Consider the following 20,132-nt stretch of genomic DNA (forward strand, 5'->3'; position numbering starts at 1 on the left):
GATGGATAGAATGTGCACAGTGATGGGAGGATTGGGGATGGATAGACTGCGCACAGTGATGTGAGGAGTGGGGTTGGATAGAATGTGTACAGTGATGGGAGGAGTGGGGATGGATAGAATGTGCACAGTGATGGGAGGAGTGGGGATGGACAGAATGTGTACAGTGGTGGGAGTGGGGATGGATAGAATGTGTACGGTGATGAGAGGAGTGGGGAAGGATAGAATGTGTACAGTGATGGGAGGAGTGGGGATGGATAGAATGTGTACAGTGAAGGGAGGAGTGGGGATGGATAGAATGTGTACAGTGATGGGAGGAGTGGGGATGGATAGAATGTGTACAGTGATGGGAGGAGTGAGGATGGATAGAATGTGCACGGTATTGGGAGGAGTGGGGATGGATAGAATGTGTACAGTGATGGGAGGAGTGGGGATGGATAGAATGTGTACAGTGATGGGTGGAGTGAGGATGGATAAAATGTGTACAGTGATGTGAGGAGAGGGGATGGAAAGAATGTGCAGAGTGATGGAGGAGTGGGGATGGATAGAATGTGTACAGTGATGGGAGGAGTGGGGATGGATAGAATGTGTACAGTGATGGGCGGAGTGAGGATGGATAGAATGTGTACAGTGATGGGTGGAGTGGGGATGGATAGAATGTGCACAGTGATGAGAGGAGTGGGGATGGATAGAATGTGTACAGTGATGTGAGGAGTGGGGATGGATAGAATGTGTACGGTGATGGGAGGAGTGGGGATGGATAGAATGTGTACAGTGATGTGAGGAGTGGGGATGGACAGAATGTGTACGGTGGTGGGAGGAGTGGGGATGTATAGAATGTGTACGGTGATGTGAGGAGTGGGGATGGAAAGAATGTGTACAGTGATGGGAGGAGTGGGGATGGATAGAATGTGTACGCTGATGAGAGGAGTGGGGATGGATAGAATGTGTACTGTGATCGGAGAAGTGGGGATGGATAGAATGTGTACAGTGATGGGAGGAGTGGGGATGGATAGGATGTGTACAGTGATGGGAGGAGTGGGGATGGACAGAATGTGTACGGTGATGGGAGGAGTGGGGATGGATAGAATGTGTACAGTGATGGAAGGAGTGGGGATGGATAGAATGTGTACAGTGATGGGAGGAGTGGGGATGGATAGAATGTGTACAGTGATGGGAGGAGTGGGGATGGATAGAATGTGTATGGTGATGGGAGGAGTGGGGGTGGATAGAATGTGTACAGTGATGGGAGGAGTGGGGATAGATAGAATGTGTACGGTGATGGGAGGAGTGGGGATGGATAGAATGTGTACAGTGATGGGAGGATTGGGGATGGATAGAATGTGCACAGTGATGTGAGGAGTGGGGTTGGATAGATTGTGTACAGTGATGGGAGGAGTGGGGATGGACAGAATGTGCACAGTGATGGGAGGAGTGGGGATGGACAGAATGTGTACAGTGGTGGGAGTGGGGATGGATAGAATGTGTACGCTGATGAGAGGAGTGGGGATGGATAGAATGTGTACAGTGATGGGAGGATTGGGGATGGATAGAATGTGCACAGTGATGTGAGGAGTGGGGTTGGATAGATTGTGTACAGTGATGGGAGGAGTGGGGATGGACAGAATGTGCACAGTGATGGGAGGAGTGGGGATGGACAGAATGTGTACAGTGGTGGGAGTGGGGATGGATAGAATGTGTACGCTGATGAGAGGAGTGGGGAAGGATAGAATGTTTACAGTGATGGGAGGAGTGGGGATGGTTAGAATGTGTACAGTGAAGGGAGGAGTGGGGATGGATAGAATGTGTACAGTGATGGGAGGAGTGGGGATGGATAGAATGTGTACAGTGAAGGGAGGAGTGGGGATGGATAGAATGTGTACAGTGATGGGAGGAGTGGGGATGGATAGAATATGTACAGTGATGGGAGGAGTGAGGATGGATAGAATGTGTACGGTATTGGGAGGAGTGGGGATGGATAGAATGTGTCCAGTGATGGGAGGAGTGGGGATGGATAGAATGTGTACAGTGATGGGTGGAGTGAGGGTGGATAGAATGTGTACAGTGATGTGAGGAGAGGGGATGGAAAGAATGTGTAGAGTGATGGAGGAGTGGGGATGGATAGAATGTGTACAGTGATGGGAGGAGTGGGGATGGATAGAATGTGTACAGTGATGGGCGGAGTGAGGATGGATAGAATGTGTACCGTGATGGGAGGAGTGGGGATGGATAGAATGTGTACAGTGATGTGTGGAGTGGGGATGGACAGAATGTGTACGGTGGTGGGAGGAGTGGGGATATATAGAATGTGTGCAGTGATGTGAGGAGTGGGGATGGAAAGAATGTGTACTGTGATGGGAGGAGTGGGGATGCATAGAATGTGTACGCTGATGAGAGGAGTGGGGATGGATAGAATGTGTACTGTGATCGGAGAAGTGGGGATGGATAGAATGTGTACAGTGATGGGAGGAGTGGGGATGGATAGAATGTGTACAGTGATGGGAGGAGTGGGGATCGACAGAATGTGTACGGTGATGGGAGGAGTGGGGATGGATAGAATGTGTACGGTGATGGGAGGAGTGGGGATGGATAGAATGTGTACAGTGATGGGAGGAGTTGGGATGGATAGAATGTGTACAGTGATGGGAGGAGTGGGGATGGATAGAATGTGTATGGTGATGGGAGGAGTGGGTGTGGATAGAATGTGTACAGTGATGGGAGGAGTGGGGATAGATAGAATGTGTACGGTGATGAGAAGAATGGGAATGGATAGAATGTGTAAAGTGATGGGAGGAGTGGGGATGGATAGAATGTGTACGGTGATGGGAGGAGTGGGGATGGATAGAATGTGTACAGTGATGGGAGGAGTGGGGATGGATAGAATGTGTACAGTGATGGGAGGAGTGGGGATGGATAGAATGTGTACAGTGATGGGAGGAGTGGGGATGTATAGAACGTGTACAGTGATGGGAGGAGTGGGGATGGATAGAATGTGTATGGTGATGGGAGGAGTGGGGGTGGATAGAATGTGTACAGTGATGGGAGGAGTGGGGTTAGATAGAATGTGTACGGTGATGAGAGGAGTGGGGATGGATAGAATGTGTCCAGTGATGGGAGGAGTGGGGATAGATAGAAAGTGTACGGTGATGAGAGGAGTGGGGATGGATAGAATGTGTACAGTGATGGGAGGAGTGGGGATGGATAGAATGTGTACAGTGATGGGAGGAGTGGGGATGGATAGATTGTGTGCAGTGATGGGAGGATTGGGGATGGATAGAATGTGTACGGAGATGGGAGGAGTGAGGATGGATAGAATGTGTACAGTGATGGGAGGAGTGGGGATGGATAGAATGTGTACGGTGATGGGAGGAGTGAGGATGGATAGAATGAGTACAGTGATGGGAGGAGTGGGGACGGATAGAATGTGTACGCTGATGAGGGGAGTGGGGATGGATAGAATGTGTACAGTGATGGGAGGAGTGGGGATGGATAGAATGAGTACGCTGATGGGAGGAGTGGGGATGGATAGATTGTGTACAGTGATGGGAGGAGTGGGGATGGACAGAATGTGTACAGTGATGGGAGGAGTGGGGATGGATAGAATGTGTACAGTGATGGGAGGAGTGGGGATTGATAGAATGTGTACAGTGATGGGAGGAGTGGGGATGGACAGAATGTGTTCAGTGATGAGAGGAGTGGGGATGGATAGAATGTGTACAGTGATGGGAGGAGTGGGGATGGAAAGAATGTGTACAGTGATGGGAAGAGTGGGGATGGATAGAATGTGTACAGTGATGGGAGGAGTGGGGATGGATAGAATGTTTGCAGTGATGGGAGGAGTGGGGATGCATAGAATGTGTACAGTGATGGGAGGAGTGGGGATGGATAGAATGTGTAAAGTGAAGGGAGGAGTGGGGATGGATAGAATGTGTAAAGTGATGGGAGGAGTGAGGATGGATAGAATGTGTACAGTGATGGGAGGAGTGGCGATGGATAGAAGGTGTACAGTGATGGGTGGAGTGAGGATGGATAGAATGTGTACGGTATTGGGAGGAGTGGGGATGGATAGAATGTGTACAGTGATGGTAGGAGTGGGGATGGATTGAATGTGTACAGTGATGGGTGGAGTGAGGATGGATAGAACGTGTACAGTGATGTGAGGAGTGGGGATGGATAGAATGTGTAGAGTGATGGAGGAGTGGGGATGGATAGAATGTGTACACTGATGGGAGGAGTGGGGATGGATAGAATGTGTACAGTGATGGGAGGAGTGGGGGTGGATAGAATGTGTACAGTGATGAGAGGAGTGGGGATGGATAGAATGTGTACAGTGATGTGAGGAGTGGGGATGGATAGAATGTGTACAGTGATGGGAGGAGTGGGGATGGACAGAATGTGTACGGTGGTGGGAGGAGTGGGGATGTATAGAGTGTGTACAGTGATGGGAGGAGTGGGGATGGATAGAATGTGTACGCTGATGAGAGGAGTGGGGATGGATAGAATGTGTACTGTGATGGGAGGAGTGGGGATGGATAGAATGTGTACAGTGATGGGAGTAGTGGGGATGGATAGAATGTGTACAGTGATGGGAGGAGTGGGGATGGACAGAATGTGTACGGTGATGAGAGGAGTGGGGATGGATAGAATGTGTACGGTGATGAGAGGAGTGGGGATGGATAGAATGTGTACAGTGATGGGAGGAGTGGGGATGGATAGAATGTGTACAGTGATGGGAGGAGTGGGGATGGATAGAATGTGTACAGTGATGGGAGGAGTGGGGATGGATAGAATGTGTACAGTGATGGGAGGAGTGGGGATGGATAGAATGTGTACGCTGATGGGAGGACTGAGGATGGATTGAATGTGTACAGTGATGGGAGGAGTGGGGACGGATAGAATGTTTACGCTGATGAGGGGAGTGGGGATGGATAGAATGTGTACAGTGATGGGAGGAGTGGGGATGGATAGAATATGTACGCTGATGGGAGGAGTGGGGATGGATAGATTGTGTACAGTGATGGGAGGAGTGGGGATGGACAGAATGTGTACAGTGATGGGAGGAGTGGGGATTGATAGAATGTGTACAGTGATGGGAGGAGTGGGGATGGACAGAATGTGTTCAGTGATGAGAGGAGTGGGGATGGATAGAATGTGTACAGTGATGGGAGGAGTGGGGATGGAATGAATGTGTACAGTGATGGGAGGAGTGGGGATGGATAGAATGTGTACAGTGATGGGAGGATTGGGATGGATAGAATGTGCACAGTGATGTGAGGTGTGGGGATGGATAGAATGTGTACAGTGATGGGAGGAGTGGGGATGGATAGAATGTGTGCAGTGATGGGAGTAGTGGGGATGGATAGAATGTGTACAGTGATGGGAGGAGTGAGGATGGATAGAATGTGTACAGTGATGGGAGGAGTGGGGACGGATAGAATGTGTACGCTGATGAGGGGAGTGGGGATGGATAGAATGTTTGCAGTGATGGGAGGAGTGGGGATGCATAGAATGTGTAAAGTGAAGGGAGGTGTGGGGATGGATAGAATGTGTACAGTGATGGGAGGAGTGAGGATGGATAGAATGTGTACAGTGATGGGAGGAGTGGGGATGGATAGAAGGTGCACACTGATGGGTGGAGTGAGGATGGATAGAATGTGTACAGTGATGGGAGGAGTGAGGATGGATAGAATGTGTACAGTGATGGGAGGAGTGGGGATGGATAGAATGTGTACAGTGATGAGAGGAGTGGGGATGGATAGAATGTGTACAGTGATGTGAGGAGTGGGGCTGGATAGAATGTGTATGGTGATGGGAGGAGTGGGGATGGATAGAATGTGTACAGTGATGTGAGGAGTGGGGATGGACAGAATGTGTACGGTGGTGGGAGGAGTGGGGATGTATAGAGTGTGTACAGTGATGTGAGGAGTGGGGATGGAAAGAATGTGTACAGTGATGGGAGGAGTGGGGATGGATAGAATGTGTACGCTGATGAGAGGAGTGGGGATGGATAGAATGTGTACTGTGATGGGAGGAGTGGGGATGGATAGAATGTGTATAGTGATGGGAGGAGTGGGGATGGATAGAATGTGTACAGTGATGGGAGGAGTGGGAATAGATAGAATGTGTACGGTGATTAGAGGAGTGGGGATAGATAGAATGTGTACAGTGATGGGAGGAGTGGGGATGGATAGAATGCGTACAGTGATGGGAGGAGTGGGGATGGATAGAATGTGTACAGTGATGGGAGGAGTGGGGATGGATAGAATGTGTACAGTGATGGGAGGAGTGGGGATGGATAGAATGTGTACGGTGATGGGAGGAGTGAGGATGGATAGAATGTGTACAGTGATGGGAGGAGTGGGGACGGATAGAATGTGTACGCTGATGAGGGGAGTGGGGATGGATAGAATGTGTACAGTGATGGGAGGAGTGGGGATGGATAGAATGTGTACGCTGATGGGAGGAGTGGGGATGGATAGATTGTGTACAGTGATGGGAGGAGTGGGGATGGACAGAATGTGTACAGTGATGGGAGGAGTGGGGATGGATAGAATGTGTACAGTGATGGGAGGAGTGGGGATTGAGAGAATGTGTACAGTGATGGGAGGAGTGGGGGTGGATAGAATGTGTTCAGTGATGAGAGGAGTGGGGATGGTTAGAATGTGTACAGTGATGGGAGGAGTGGGGATGGAAAGAATGTGCACAGTGATGGGAGGAGTGGGTATGGATAGAATGTGTACAGTGATGGGAGTGAGGGTGGATAGAGTGTGTATGCTGATGAGAGGAGTGGGGATGGATAGAATGTTTGCAGTGATGGGAGGAGTGGGGATGCATAGAATGTGTACAGTGATGGGAGGAGTGGGGATGGATAGAATGTGTACAGTGAAGGGAGGAGTGGGGATGGATAGAATATGTACAGTGATGGGAGGAGTGGGGATGCATAGAATGTGTACAGTGACGGGAGGAGTGGGGATGGATAGAAGGTGTACAGTGATGGGTGGAGTGAGGATGGATAGAATGTGTACGGTATTGGGAGGAGTGGGGATGTATAGAATGTGTACAGTGATGGGAGGAGTGGGGATGGATAGAATGTGTACAGTGATGGGTGGAGTGAGGATGGATAGAATGTGTACAGTGATGTGAGGAGTGGGGATGGATAGAATGTGTAGAGTGATGGAGGAGTGGGGATGGACAGAATGTGTACAGTGACGGGAGGAGTGGGGATGGATAGAATGTGTACAGTGATGGGCGGAGTGAGGATGGATAGAATGTGTACAGTGATGGGAGGAGTGGGGATGGATAGAATGTGTACAGTGATGAGAGGAGTGGGGATGGATAGAATGTGTACAGTGATGTGAGGAGTGGGGATGGATAGAATGTGTACGGTGATGGGAGGAGTGGGGATAGATAGAATGTGTACAGTGATGTGAGGAGTGGGGATGGACAGAATGTGTACGGTGGTGGGAGGAGTGGGGATGTATAGAATGTGTACGGTGATGGGAGGACTGGGGATGGATAGAATGTGTACGCTGATGAGAGGAGTGGGGATGGATAGAATGTGTACTGTGATGGGAGGATTGGGGATGGATAGAATGTGTATAGTGATGGGAGCAGTGGGGATGGATAGAATGTGTACAGTGAAGGGAGGAGTGGGGATGGATAGAATGTGTACAGTGAAGGGAGGAGTGGGGATGGATAGAATGTGTATAGCGATGGGAGGAGTGGGGATGGATAGAATGTGTACAGTGAAGGGAGGAGTGGGGATGGATAGAATGTGTAAAGAGATGGGAGGAGTGAGGATGGATAGAATGAGTACGGTGATGGGAGGAGTGGGAATGGACAGAATGAGTACAGTGATGGGAGGAATGAGGATGGATAGAATGTGTACACTGATGTGAGGAGTGGGGATGGATAGAATGTGTACGGTGATGGGAGGAGTGGGGATGGATTGAATGTGTACAGTGATGGCAGGAGTGGGGATGGATAGAATGTGTACGGTGATGGGAGGAGTGGGGATGGATAGAATGTGTACAGTGATGGGAGGAGTGGGAATGGATAGAATGCGTACACTGATGGGAGGAGTGGGGATGGATAGAATGTGAACAGTGATGAGAGGAGTGGGGATGGACAGAATGTGTACAGTGATGGGAGGAGTGGGGATGGATAGAATGTGAACAGTGATGTGAGGAGTGGGGATGGACAGAATGTGTACGGTGGTGGGAGGAGTGGGGATGTATAGAATGTTTACTGTGTTGGGAGGAGTGGGGATGGAAAGAATGTGTACAGTGATGTGAGGAGTGGGGATGGATAGAATGTGTACAGTGATGGGAGGACTGGGGATGGAAAGAATGTGTACAGTGATGGGAGGAGTGGGGATGGATAGAATGTGTACAGTGATGGGAGGAATGGGGATGGAAAGTATCTGTAAGGTGATGGGAGGAGTGGGGATGGACAGAATGTGTACGCGGTTAGGAGGAGTGGGGATGGATAGAATGTGTACGGTGATGGGAAGAGTGGGGATGGATAGAATGTGTACGGTGATGGGAGGAGTGCGGATGGATAGAATGCGTACTGTGATGGGAGGAGTGGGGATGGACAGAATGTGTACGGCGGTAGGAGGAGTGGGGATGGATAGAATGTGTACGGTGATGGGAAGAGTGGGGATGGACAGAATGCGTACGGTGATGAGAGGAGTGCGGATGGATAGAATGGGTACAGTGATGGGAGGAGTGGGGATGGATAGAATGTGTATGGTGATGGGAGGAGTGGGGATGGATAGAATGCGTACAGTGATGGGAGGAGTGGGGATGGATCGAATGTGTACGGTGATGGGAGGAGTGGGGATGGATAGAATGTGTACAGTGATGAGAGGAGTGGGAATGGATAGAATGTGTACAGTGATGTGAGGAGTGGGGATGGATAGAATGTGTACGGTGATGGGAGGAGTGGGGATGGATAGAATGTGTACAGTGATGTGAGGAGTGGGGATGGACAGAATGTGTATGGTGGTGGGAGGAGTGGGGATGTATAGAATGTGTACAGTGGTGTGAGGAGTGGGGATGTAAAGAATGTGTACAGTGATGGGAGGAGTGGGGATGGATAGAATGTGTACGCTGATGAGAGGATTGGGGATGGATAGAATGTGTACTGTGATGGGAGGAGTGGGGATGGATGGAATGTGTACAGTGATGGGAGGAGTAGGGATGGATAGAATGTGTATAGTGATGGGAGGAGTGGGGATGGATAGAATGTGTACAGTGAAGGGAGGAGTGGGAATGGATAGAATGTGTACAGTGATGGGAGGAGTGAGGATGGATAGAATGTGAACGGTGTTGGGAGGAGTGGGGATGGATAGAATGTGTACAGTGATGGGAGGAGTGAGGATGGATAGAATGTGTACACTGATGTGAGGAGCGGGGATGGATAGAATGTGTACGGTGATGGGAGGAGTGGGGTTGGATAGAATGTGTACAGTGATGGCAGGAGTGGGGATGGATAGAATGTGTACGGTGATGGGAGGAGTGGGGATGGATAGAATTTGTACAGTGATGGGAGGAGTGGGAATGGATAGAATGTGTACTCTGATGGGAGGAGTGGGGATGGATAGAATGTGAACAGTGATGTGATGAGTGGGGATGGACAGAATGTGTACGGTGGTGGGAGGAGTGGGGATGGATAGAATGTGTACAGTGATGGGAGGAGTGGGGATGGATAGAATGTGTACAGTGATGGGAGGAATGGGGATGGAAAATATCTGTAAGGTGATGGGAGGAGTGGGGATGGACAGAATGTGTACGCGGTTAGGAGGAGTGGGGATGGATAGAATGTGTACGGTGATGGGAAGAGTGGGGATGGATAGAATGTGTACGGTGATGGGAGGAGTGCGGATGGATAGAATGCGTACTGTGATGGGAGGAGTGGGGATGGACAGAATGTGTACGGCGGTAGGAGGAGTGGGGATGGATAGAATGTGTACGGTGATGGGAAGAGTGGGGATGGACAGAATGCGTACGGTGATGAGAGGAGTGCGGATGGATAGAATGGGTACAGTGATGGGAGGAGTGGGGATGGATAGAATGTGTATGGTGATGGGAGGAGTGGGGATGGATAGAATGCGTACAGTGATGGGAGGAGTGGGGATGGATCGAATGTGTACGGTGATGGGAGGAGTGGGGATGGATAGAATGTGTACAGTGATGAGAGGAGTGGGAATGGATAGAATGTGTACAGTGATGTGAGGAGTGGGGATGGATAGAATGTGTACGGTGATGGGAGGAGTGGGGATGGATAGAATGTGTACAGTGATGTGAGGAGTGGGGATGGACAGAATGTGTACGGTGCTGGGAGGAGTGGGGATGTATAGAATGTGTACGGTGATGGGAGGAGTGGGGATGGACAGAATGTGTATGGTGGTGGGAGGAGTGGGGATGTATAGAATGTGTACAGTGGTGTGAGGAGTGGGGATGTAAAGAATGTGTACAGTGATGGGAGGAGTGGGGATGGATAGAATGTGTACGCTGATGAGAGGATTGGGGATGGATAGAATGTGTACTGTGATGGGAGGAGTGGGGATGGATGGAATGTGTACAGTGATGGGAGGAGTGGGGATGGATAGAATGTGTATAGTGATGGGAGGAGTGGGGATGGATAGAATGTGTACAGTGAAGGGAGGAGTGGGAATGGATAGAATGTGTACAGTGATGGGAGGAGTGAGGATGGATAGAATGTGAACGGTGTTGGGAGGAGTGGGGATGGATAGAATGTGTACAGTGATGGGAGGAGTGAGGATGGATAGAATGTGTACACTGATGTGAGGAGCGGGGATGGATAGAATGTGTACGGTGATGGGAGGAGTGGGGTTGGATAGAATGTGTACAGTGATGGCAGGAGTGGGGATGGATAGAATGTGTACGGTGATGGGAGGAGTGGGGATGGATAGAATTTGTACAGTGATGGGAGGAGTGGGAATGGATAGAATGTGTACTCTGGTGGGAGGAGTGGGGATGGATAGAATGTGAACAGTGATGTGATGAGTGGGGATGGACAGAATGTGTACGGTGGTGGGAGGAGTGGGGATATATAGAATGTGTACAGTGTTGGGAGGAGTGGGGATGGAAAGAATGTGTACAGTGATGTGAGGAGTGGGGATGGATAGAATGTGTACAGTGATGGGAGGAGTGGGGATGGACAGAATGTGTACGGTGGTGGGAGGAGTGGGGATGTATAGAATGTGTACAGTGTTGTGAGGAGTGGGGATGGAAAGAATGTGTACAGTGATGGGAGGAGTGGGGATGGATAGAATGTGTACAGTGATGGGAGGATTTGGGATGGAAAGAATGTGTACAGTGATAGGAGGAGTGGGGATGGATAGAATGTGTACAGTGATGGGAGGAATGGGGATGGAAAGAATCTGTAAGGTGATGGGAGGTGTGGGGATGGACAGAATATGTACGCAGATAGGAGGAGTGGGGATGGATAGAATGTGTACAGTGATGGGATGAGTGGGGATGGATAGAATGTGTACGGTGATGGGAGGAGTGCGGATGTATAGAGTGCGTACTGTGATGGGAGGAGTGGGGATGGACAGAAAGTGTACGGCGATAGGAGGAGTGGGGATGGATAGAATGTGTACGGTGATGGAAAGATTGGGAATGGATAAAATGCGTACGGTGATGAGAGGAGTGGGGATGGATAGAATGGGTACAGTGATGGGAGGAGTGGGGATGGACAGAATGTGTACGGTGATGGGAGGAGTGGGGATGGATAGAATGTGTACAGTGATGGGAGGAGTGGGGATGGGTTGAATGTGTACGGTGATGGGAGGAGTGAGGATGGATAGAATGTGCACAGTGATGGGAGGAGTGGGGATGGATAGAATGTGCACAGTGATGGGAGGAGTGAGGATGGATAGAATGTGTACAGTGATGGGAGGAGTGGGGATTGATAGAATGTGTACAGTGATGGGAGGAGTGAGGATGGATAGAATGTGTACGGTGATGGGAGGAGTGGGGATGGATAAAATGTGCACAGTGATGGGAGGAGTGAGGATGGATAGAATGTGTACAGTGATGGGAGGAGTAGGGATGGATAGGATGTGAACAGTGATGGCAGGAGTGGGGATGGATAGAATGTGTACGGTGATGGGAGGTGTGGGGATGGATAGAATGTGTACAGTGATGGGAGGAGTGGGAATGGATAGAATGTGTACAGTGATGGGAGGAGTGGGAATGGATAGAATGTGTACGGTGATGGGAGGAGTGGGGATGGATAGAATGTGTACAGTGATGGCAGGAGTGGGGATGGATAGAATGTGTACAGTGATGGGAGGAGTGGGAATGGATAGAATGCGTACACTGATGGGAGGAGTGGGGATGGATAGGATGTGAACAGTGATGCGAGGAGTGGGGATGGACAGAATGTGTACGGTGGTGGGAGGAGTGGGGATGTATAGAATGTGTACAGTGTTGGGAGGATTGGGGATGGAAAGAATGTGTACAGTGATGGGAGGAGTGGGAATGGATAGAATGCGTACACTGATGGGAGGAGTGGGGATGGATAGGATGTGAACAGTGATGCGAGGAGTGGGGATGGACAGAATGTGTACGGTGGTGGGAGGAGTGGGGATGTATAGAATGTGTACAGTGTTGGGAGGAGTGGGGATGGAAAGAATGTGTACAGTGATGGGAGGAGTGGGGATGGATAGAATGTGTACAGTGATGGGAGGATTGGGGATGGAAAGAATGTGTACAGTGATGGGAGGAGTGGGGATGGATAGAATGTGTACAGTGATGGGAGGAATGGGGATGGAATGAATCTGTAAGATGATGGGAGGAGTGGGGATGGACAGAATGTGTACGCGGATAGGAGGAGTGGGGATGGATAGAATGAGTACGGTGATGGGAAGAGTGGGGATGGATAGAATGTGTACGGTGATGGGAGGAGTGCGGATGGATAGAATGCGTACTGTGATGGGAGGAGTGGGGATGGACAGAAAGTGTACGGCGATAGGAGGAGTGGGGATGGATAGAATGTGTATGGTGATGGGAAGATTGGGGATGGATAAAATGCGTACGGTGATGAGAGGAGTGGGGATGGATAGAATTGGTACAGTGATGGGAGGAGTGGGGATGGATAGAATGTGTACGGTGATGGGAGGAGTGGGGATGGATAGAATGTGTACAGTGTTGGGAGGAGTGGGGATGGAAAGAATGTGTACAGTGATGGGAGGAGTGGGGATGGATAGAATGTGTACAGTGATGGGAGGATTGGGGATGGAAAGAATGTGTACAGTGATGGGAGGAGTGGGGATGGATAGAATGTGTACAGTGATGGGAGGAATGGGGATGGAATGAATCTGTAAGATGATGGGAGGAGTGGGGATGGACAGAATGTGTACGCGGATAGGAGGAGTGGGGATGGATAGAATGAGTACGGTGATGGGAAGAGTGGGGATGGATACAATGTGTACGGTGATGGGAGGAGTGCGGATGGATAGAATGCGTACTGTGATGGGAGGAGTGGGGATGGACAGAAAGTGTACGGCGATAGGAGGAGTGGGGATGGATAGAATGTGTACGGTGATGGGAAGATTGGGGATGGATAAAATGCGTACGGTGATGAGAGGAGTGGGGATGGATAGAATGGGTACAGTGATGAGAGGAGTGGGGATGGATAGAATGTGTACAGTGATGGGAGGAGTGGGGATGGATAGAATGTGTACAGTGATGGGAGGAGTGGGGATGGATAGAATTTGTACGCTGATGAGAGGAGTGGGGATGGATAGAATGTGTACCGTGATGGGAGGAGTGGGGATGGTTAGAATGTGTACAGTGAAGGGAGGAGTGGGGATGGATAGAATATGTACAGTGATGGGAGGAGTGGGGATGGATAGAATGTGTACAGTGATGTGAGGAGTGGGGATGGATAGAATGTGTACGGTGATGGGAGGAGTGGGGATGGATAGAATGTGTACAGTGAGGTGAGGAGTGGGGATGGACAGAATGTGCACAGTGATGGGAGGATTGGGGATGGATAGAATGTGTCCAGTGATGGGAGGAGTGGGGATGTATAGAATGTGTACAGTGATGGGAGGAGTGAGGAGGGATAGAATGTGTACACTGATGTGAGGAGTGCGGATGGATAGAATGTGTACGGTGATGGGAGGAGTGGGGATGGATAGAATGTGTACAGTGATGGGAGGATTGGGGATGGATAGAATGTGTACAGTGATGGGAGGAGTGGGGATGGATAGAATGTGCACAGTGATGGGAGGAGTGGGGATGGATAGAATGTGTGCGGTGATGGTAGGAGTGGGAATGGATAGTGGGGATGGATAGAAAGTGTACAGTGATGGGAGGAGTGGGGATGGACAGAATGTGTACAGTGATGGGAGGAGTGGGGATTGAAAGAATGTGTACAGTGATGTGAGGAGTGGGGATGGATAGAACGTGTACAGTGATGGGAGGAATGGGGATGGAAAGAATGTGTACAGTGATGTGAGGAATGGGGATGGATAGAATGTGTACGGTGATGGGAGGAGTGGGGATGGACTGAATGTGTACGGCGATAGGAGGAGTGGGGATGGATAGAATGTGTACGGTGATGGGAAGAGTGGGGGTGGATAGAATGTGTACGGTGATGGGAGGAGTGCGGATGGATAGAATGCGTACTGTGATGGGAGGAGTGGGGATTGAAAGAATGTGTACAGTGATGTGAGGAGTGGGGATGGATAGAATGTGTACGGTGATGGGAGGAGTGGGGATGGACAGAATGTGTACGGCGATAGGAGGAGTGGGGATGGATAGAATGTGTACGGTGATGGGAAGAGTGCGGATGGATAGAATGTGTACGGTGATAGGAGGAGTGGGGATGGATAGAATGTGTACAGTGATGGGAGGAGTGGGGATGGATAGAATGTGTACAGTGATGGGAGGAGTGGGGAGGCCTAGAATGTGTACAGTGCTGGGAGGAGTGAGGATTGGTAGAATGTGTACAGTGATGGGAGGAGTGGGGATGTATAGAATGTGTACAGTGATGGGAGGAGTGAGGATGGATAGAATGTGCACACTGATGTGAGGAGTGCGGATGGATATAATGTGTACGGTGATGGGAGGAGTGGGGATGCATAGAATGTGTACAGTGATGGGAGGAGTGGGGATGGATAGAATGTGTACAGTGACGGGAGGAATGGGGATGTATAGAATGTGTACAGTGATGGGAGGAGTGGGGATGGATAGAATGTGTACAGTAATGGGATGAGTGGGGATGGATAGTGAGGATGGATAGAATGTGTACAGTGATGGGAGGAGTGGGGATTGAATGAATGTGTACAGTGATGTGAGGAGTGGGGATGGATAGAATGTGTACAGTGATGGGAGGAATGGGGATGGAAAGAATGTGCACAGTGATGTGAGGAATGGGGATGGATAGAATGTGTACGGTGATGGGAGGAGTGGGGATGGACAGAATGTGTACGCCGATAGGAGGAGTGGGGATGGATAGAATGTGTATGGTGATGGGAAGAGTGGGGATGGATAGAATGTGTACGGTGATGGGAGGAGTGCGGATGGATAGAATGCGTACTGTGATGGGAGGAGTGGGGATGGAAAGAATGTGTACAGTGATGTGAGGAGTGGGGATGGATAGAATGTGTACGGTGATGGGAGGAGTGGGGATGGACAGAATGTGTACGGCGATAGGAGGAGTGGGGATGGATAGAATTTGTACGCTGATGAGAGGAGTGGGGATGGATAGAATGTGTACAGTGATGGGAGGAGTGAGGATGGATAGAATGTGTACCGTGATGGGAGGAGTGGGGATGGATAGAATGTGTACAGTGAAGGGAGGAGTGGGGATGGATAGAATATGTACAGTGATGGGAGGAGTGGGAATGGAGAGAATGTGTACAGTGATGTGAGGAGTGGGGATGGATAGAATGTGTACGGTGATGGGAGGAGAGGGGATAGATTGAATGTGTACAGTGATGGGAGGAGTGGGGATGGATAGAATGTGTACGGTGATGGGAGGAGTGGGAATGGATGGAATGTGTACAGTGATGGGAGGATTGGGGATGGATAGAATGTGTACAGTGATGGGAGGAGTGGGGATGGATAGAATGTGTACAGTGATGGGAGGAGTGGGGATGGATAGAATGTGTACGGTGATGGGAGGAGTGGGAATGGATAGTGGGGATGGATAGAATGTGTACAGTGATGTGAGGAGTGGGGATGGACAGAATGTGTACGGTGGTGGGAGGAGTGCGGATGTATAGAATGTGTACAGTGATGGGAGGAGTGGGGATTGAAAGAATGTGTACAGTGATGTGAGGAGTGGGGATGGATAGAACGTGTACAGTGATGGGAGGAATGGGGATGGATAGAATGTTTGCAGTGATGTGAGGAATGGGGATGGATAGAATGTGTACGGTGATGGGAGGAGTGGGGATGGACAGAATGTGTACGGCGATAGGAGGAGTGGGGATGGATTGAATGTGTACGGTGATGGGAAGAGTGGGGATGGATTGAATGTGTACGGTGATGGGAGGAGTGCGGATGGATAGAATGCGTACTGTGATGGGCGGAGTGGGGATTGAAAGAATGTGTACAGTGATGTGAGGAGTGGGGATGGATAGAATGTGTACAGTGATTGGAGGAGTGGGGATGGACAGAATGTGTACGGCGATAGGAGGAGTGGGGATGGATAGAATGTGTACGGTGATGGGAAGAGTGGGGATGGATAGAATGTGTACGGTGATAGGAGGAGTGGGGATGGATAGAATGTGTACAGTGATGGGAGGAGCGGGGATGGATAGAATGTGTACAGTGATGGGAGGAGTGGGGAGGCCTAGAATGTGTACAGTGCTGGGAGGAGTGAGGATGGATAGAATGTGTACAGTGATGGGAGGAGTGGGGATGTATAGAATGTGTAAAGTGATGGGAGGAGTGAGGATTGATAGAATGTGTACACTGATGTGAGGGGTGCGGATGGATAGAATGTGTACGGTGATGGGAGGAGTGGGGATGCATAGAATGTGTACAGTGATGGGAGGAGTGGGGATGGATAGAATGTGTACAGTGACGGGAGGAGTGGGGATGTATAGAATGTGTACAGTGATGGGAGGAGTGGGGATGGATAGAATGTGTACAGTGATGGGAGGAGTGGGGATGGATAGTGGGGATGGATAGAATGTGGACAGTGATGGGAGGAGTGGGGATTGAAAGAATGTGTACAGTGATGTGAGGAGTGGGGATGGATAGAATGTGTACAGTGATGGGAGGAATGGGGATGGAAAGAATGTGTGCAGTGATGTGAGGAATGGGGATGGTTAGAATGTGTACGGTGATGGGAGGAGTGGGGATGGACAGAATGTGTACGGCGATAGGAAGAGTGGGGATGGATAGAATGTGTACGGTGATGGGAAGAGTGGGGATGGATAGAATGTGTACAGTGATGGGAGGAGTGGGGATGGATAGAATGTGTACCGTGATGGGAGGAGTGGGGATGGATAGAATGTGTACAGTGAAGGGAGGAGTGGGGATGGATAGAATATGTACAGTGATGGGAGGAGTGGGGATGGATAGAATGTGTACAGTGATGTGAGGAGTGGGGATGGATAGAATGTGTACGGTGATGGGAGGAGAGGGGATGGATAGAATGTGTACAGTGATGGGAGGAGTGGGGATGCATAGAATGTGTACGGTGATGGGAGGAGTGGGGATGAATAGAATGTGCACAGTGATGGGAGGATTGGGGATGGATAGAATGTGTACAGTGATGGGAGGAGTGGGGATGGATAGAATGTGTACAGTGATGGGAGGAGTGGGGATGGATAGAATGTGTACGGTGATGGGAGGAGTGGGAATGGATAGTGGGGATGGATAGAATGTGTACAGTGATGTGAGGAGTGGGGATGGACAGAATGTGTTCGGTGGTGGGAGGAGTGCGGATGTATAGAATGTGTACAGTGATGGGAGGAGTGGGGATTGAAAGAATGTGTACAGTGATGTGAGGAGTGGGGATGGATAGAACGTGTACAGTGATGTGAGGAATGGGGATGGATAGAATGTGTACGGTGATGGGAGGAGTGGGGATGGACAGAATGTGTACGGCGATAGGAGGAGTGGGGATGGATTGAATGTGTACGGTGATGGGAAGAGTGGGGATGGATAGAATGTGCACACTGATGTGAGGAGTGGGGATGGATAGATTGTGTACAGTGATGTGAGGAGTGGGGATGGAAAGAATGTGTACAGTGATGGGAGGAGTGGGGATGGATAGAATGTGTACGGTGATGGGAGGAGTGGGGATGGTCAGAATGTGTAAAGTGATGGGAGGAGTGGGGATAGACAGGATGTTTACGGTTATGGGAGGAGTGGGGATGGAAAGATTGTGCACAGTGGTGGGAGGAGTGGGGATGGATAGAATGTGTGCAGTGATGGGAGGAGTGTGGATGGATAGATTGTGTACAGTGATGTGAGGAGTGGGGATGGACAGAATGTGTACGGTGGTGGGAGGAGTGGGGATGGATAGAATGTGTACAGTGATGGGAGGAGTGGGGATGGAAAGAATGTGTACAGTGATGGGAGGAGTGGGGATGGATAGAATGTGTACGGTGATGGGAGGAGTGGGGATGGTCAGAATGTGTACGGCGATTGGAGGAGTGTGGATGGGTAGAATGTGTATGGTGATGGGAAGAGTGGGGATGGATAGAATGTGTACGGTGATGGGAGGAATGCGGATGGATAGAATGCGTACAGTGATGGGAGGAGTGGGGATGGATAGAATGTGTACGGTGCTGGGAGGTGTGGGGATGGATAGAATGTGTAGATTGATGGGAGGAGTGGGGATGGATAGAATGTGTACCGTGATGGGAGGATTGGGGATGGATAGATTGTGTACAGTGATGGGAGGAGTGGGGATGGATAGAATGTGTACAGTGATGGGAGGAGTGGGGATGGATAGAATGTGTACAGTGAAGGGAGGAGTGGGGATGGATAGAATATGTACAGTGATGGGAGGAGTGGGGATGGATAGAATGTGTACAGTGATGTGAGGAGTGGGATGGATAGAATGTATACGGTGATGGGAGGAGTGGGGATGGATAGAATGTGTACAGTGAGGTGAGGAGTGGGGATCGACAGAATGTGAACAGTGATGGGAGGAGTGGGGATGGATAGAATGTGTACAGTGATGGGAGGAGTGGGGATGGACAGAATGTGTACGGCGATAGGAGGAGTGGGGATGGATAGAATGTGTACGGTGATGGAAAGAGTCGGGATGGATAGAATGTGTACGCTGATGGGAGGAGTGCGGATGGATCGAATGCGTACTGTGATGGGAGGAGTGTCGATTGAAAGAATGTGAACAGTGATGTGAGGAGTGGGGATGGATAGAATGTGTACGGTGATGGGAGGAGTGGGGATGGACAGAATGTGTACGGCGATAGGAGGAGTGGGGATGGATAGAATGTGTACGGTGATGGGAAGAGTGGGGATTGTTAGAATGTGTACGGTGATGGGAGGAGTGGGGATGGATAGAATGTGTACAGTGATGGGAGGAGTGGGGATGGATAGAATGTGTACAGTGATGGGAGGAGTGGGGATGGCTAGAATCTGTACAGTGATGGGAGGAGTGAGGATGGATAGAATGTGTACAGTGATGGCAGGAGTGGGGATGTATAGAATGTGCACAGTGATGGGAGGAGTGAGGATGGATATAATGTGCACAGTGATGTGAGGAGTGCGGATGGATAGAATGTGTATGGTGATGGGAGGAGTGGGGATGGATAGAATGTGCACAGTGATGGGAGGAGTGGGGATGGATAGAATGTGTACGGCGATAGGAGGAGTGGGGATGGATAGAATGTATATGGTGATGGGAAGAGTGGGGATGGATAGAATGTGTACGGTGATGGGAGGAGTGGGGATGTATCGAATGTGTACAGTGATGTGAGGAGTGGGGATGGACAGAATGAGTACGGTGGTGGGAGGAGTGGGGATGTATAGAATGTGTACAGTGTTGGGAGGAGTGCGGATGGATAGAATGTGTACAGTGATGTGAGGAGTGGGGATGGATAGAAAGTGTACAGTGATGGTAGGATTGGGGATGGAAAGAATGTGTACAGAGATGGGAGGAGT

Source organism: Somniosus microcephalus, unplaced genomic scaffold (assembly GCF_052327205.1).
Source record: "Somniosus microcephalus isolate GS21.2 unplaced genomic scaffold, FLI_Smic_1.0 unresolved_chr1, whole genome shotgun sequence".
In the NCBI taxonomy this organism is placed as follows: Eukaryota; Metazoa; Chordata; class Chondrichthyes; order Squaliformes; family Somniosidae; genus Somniosus; species Somniosus microcephalus.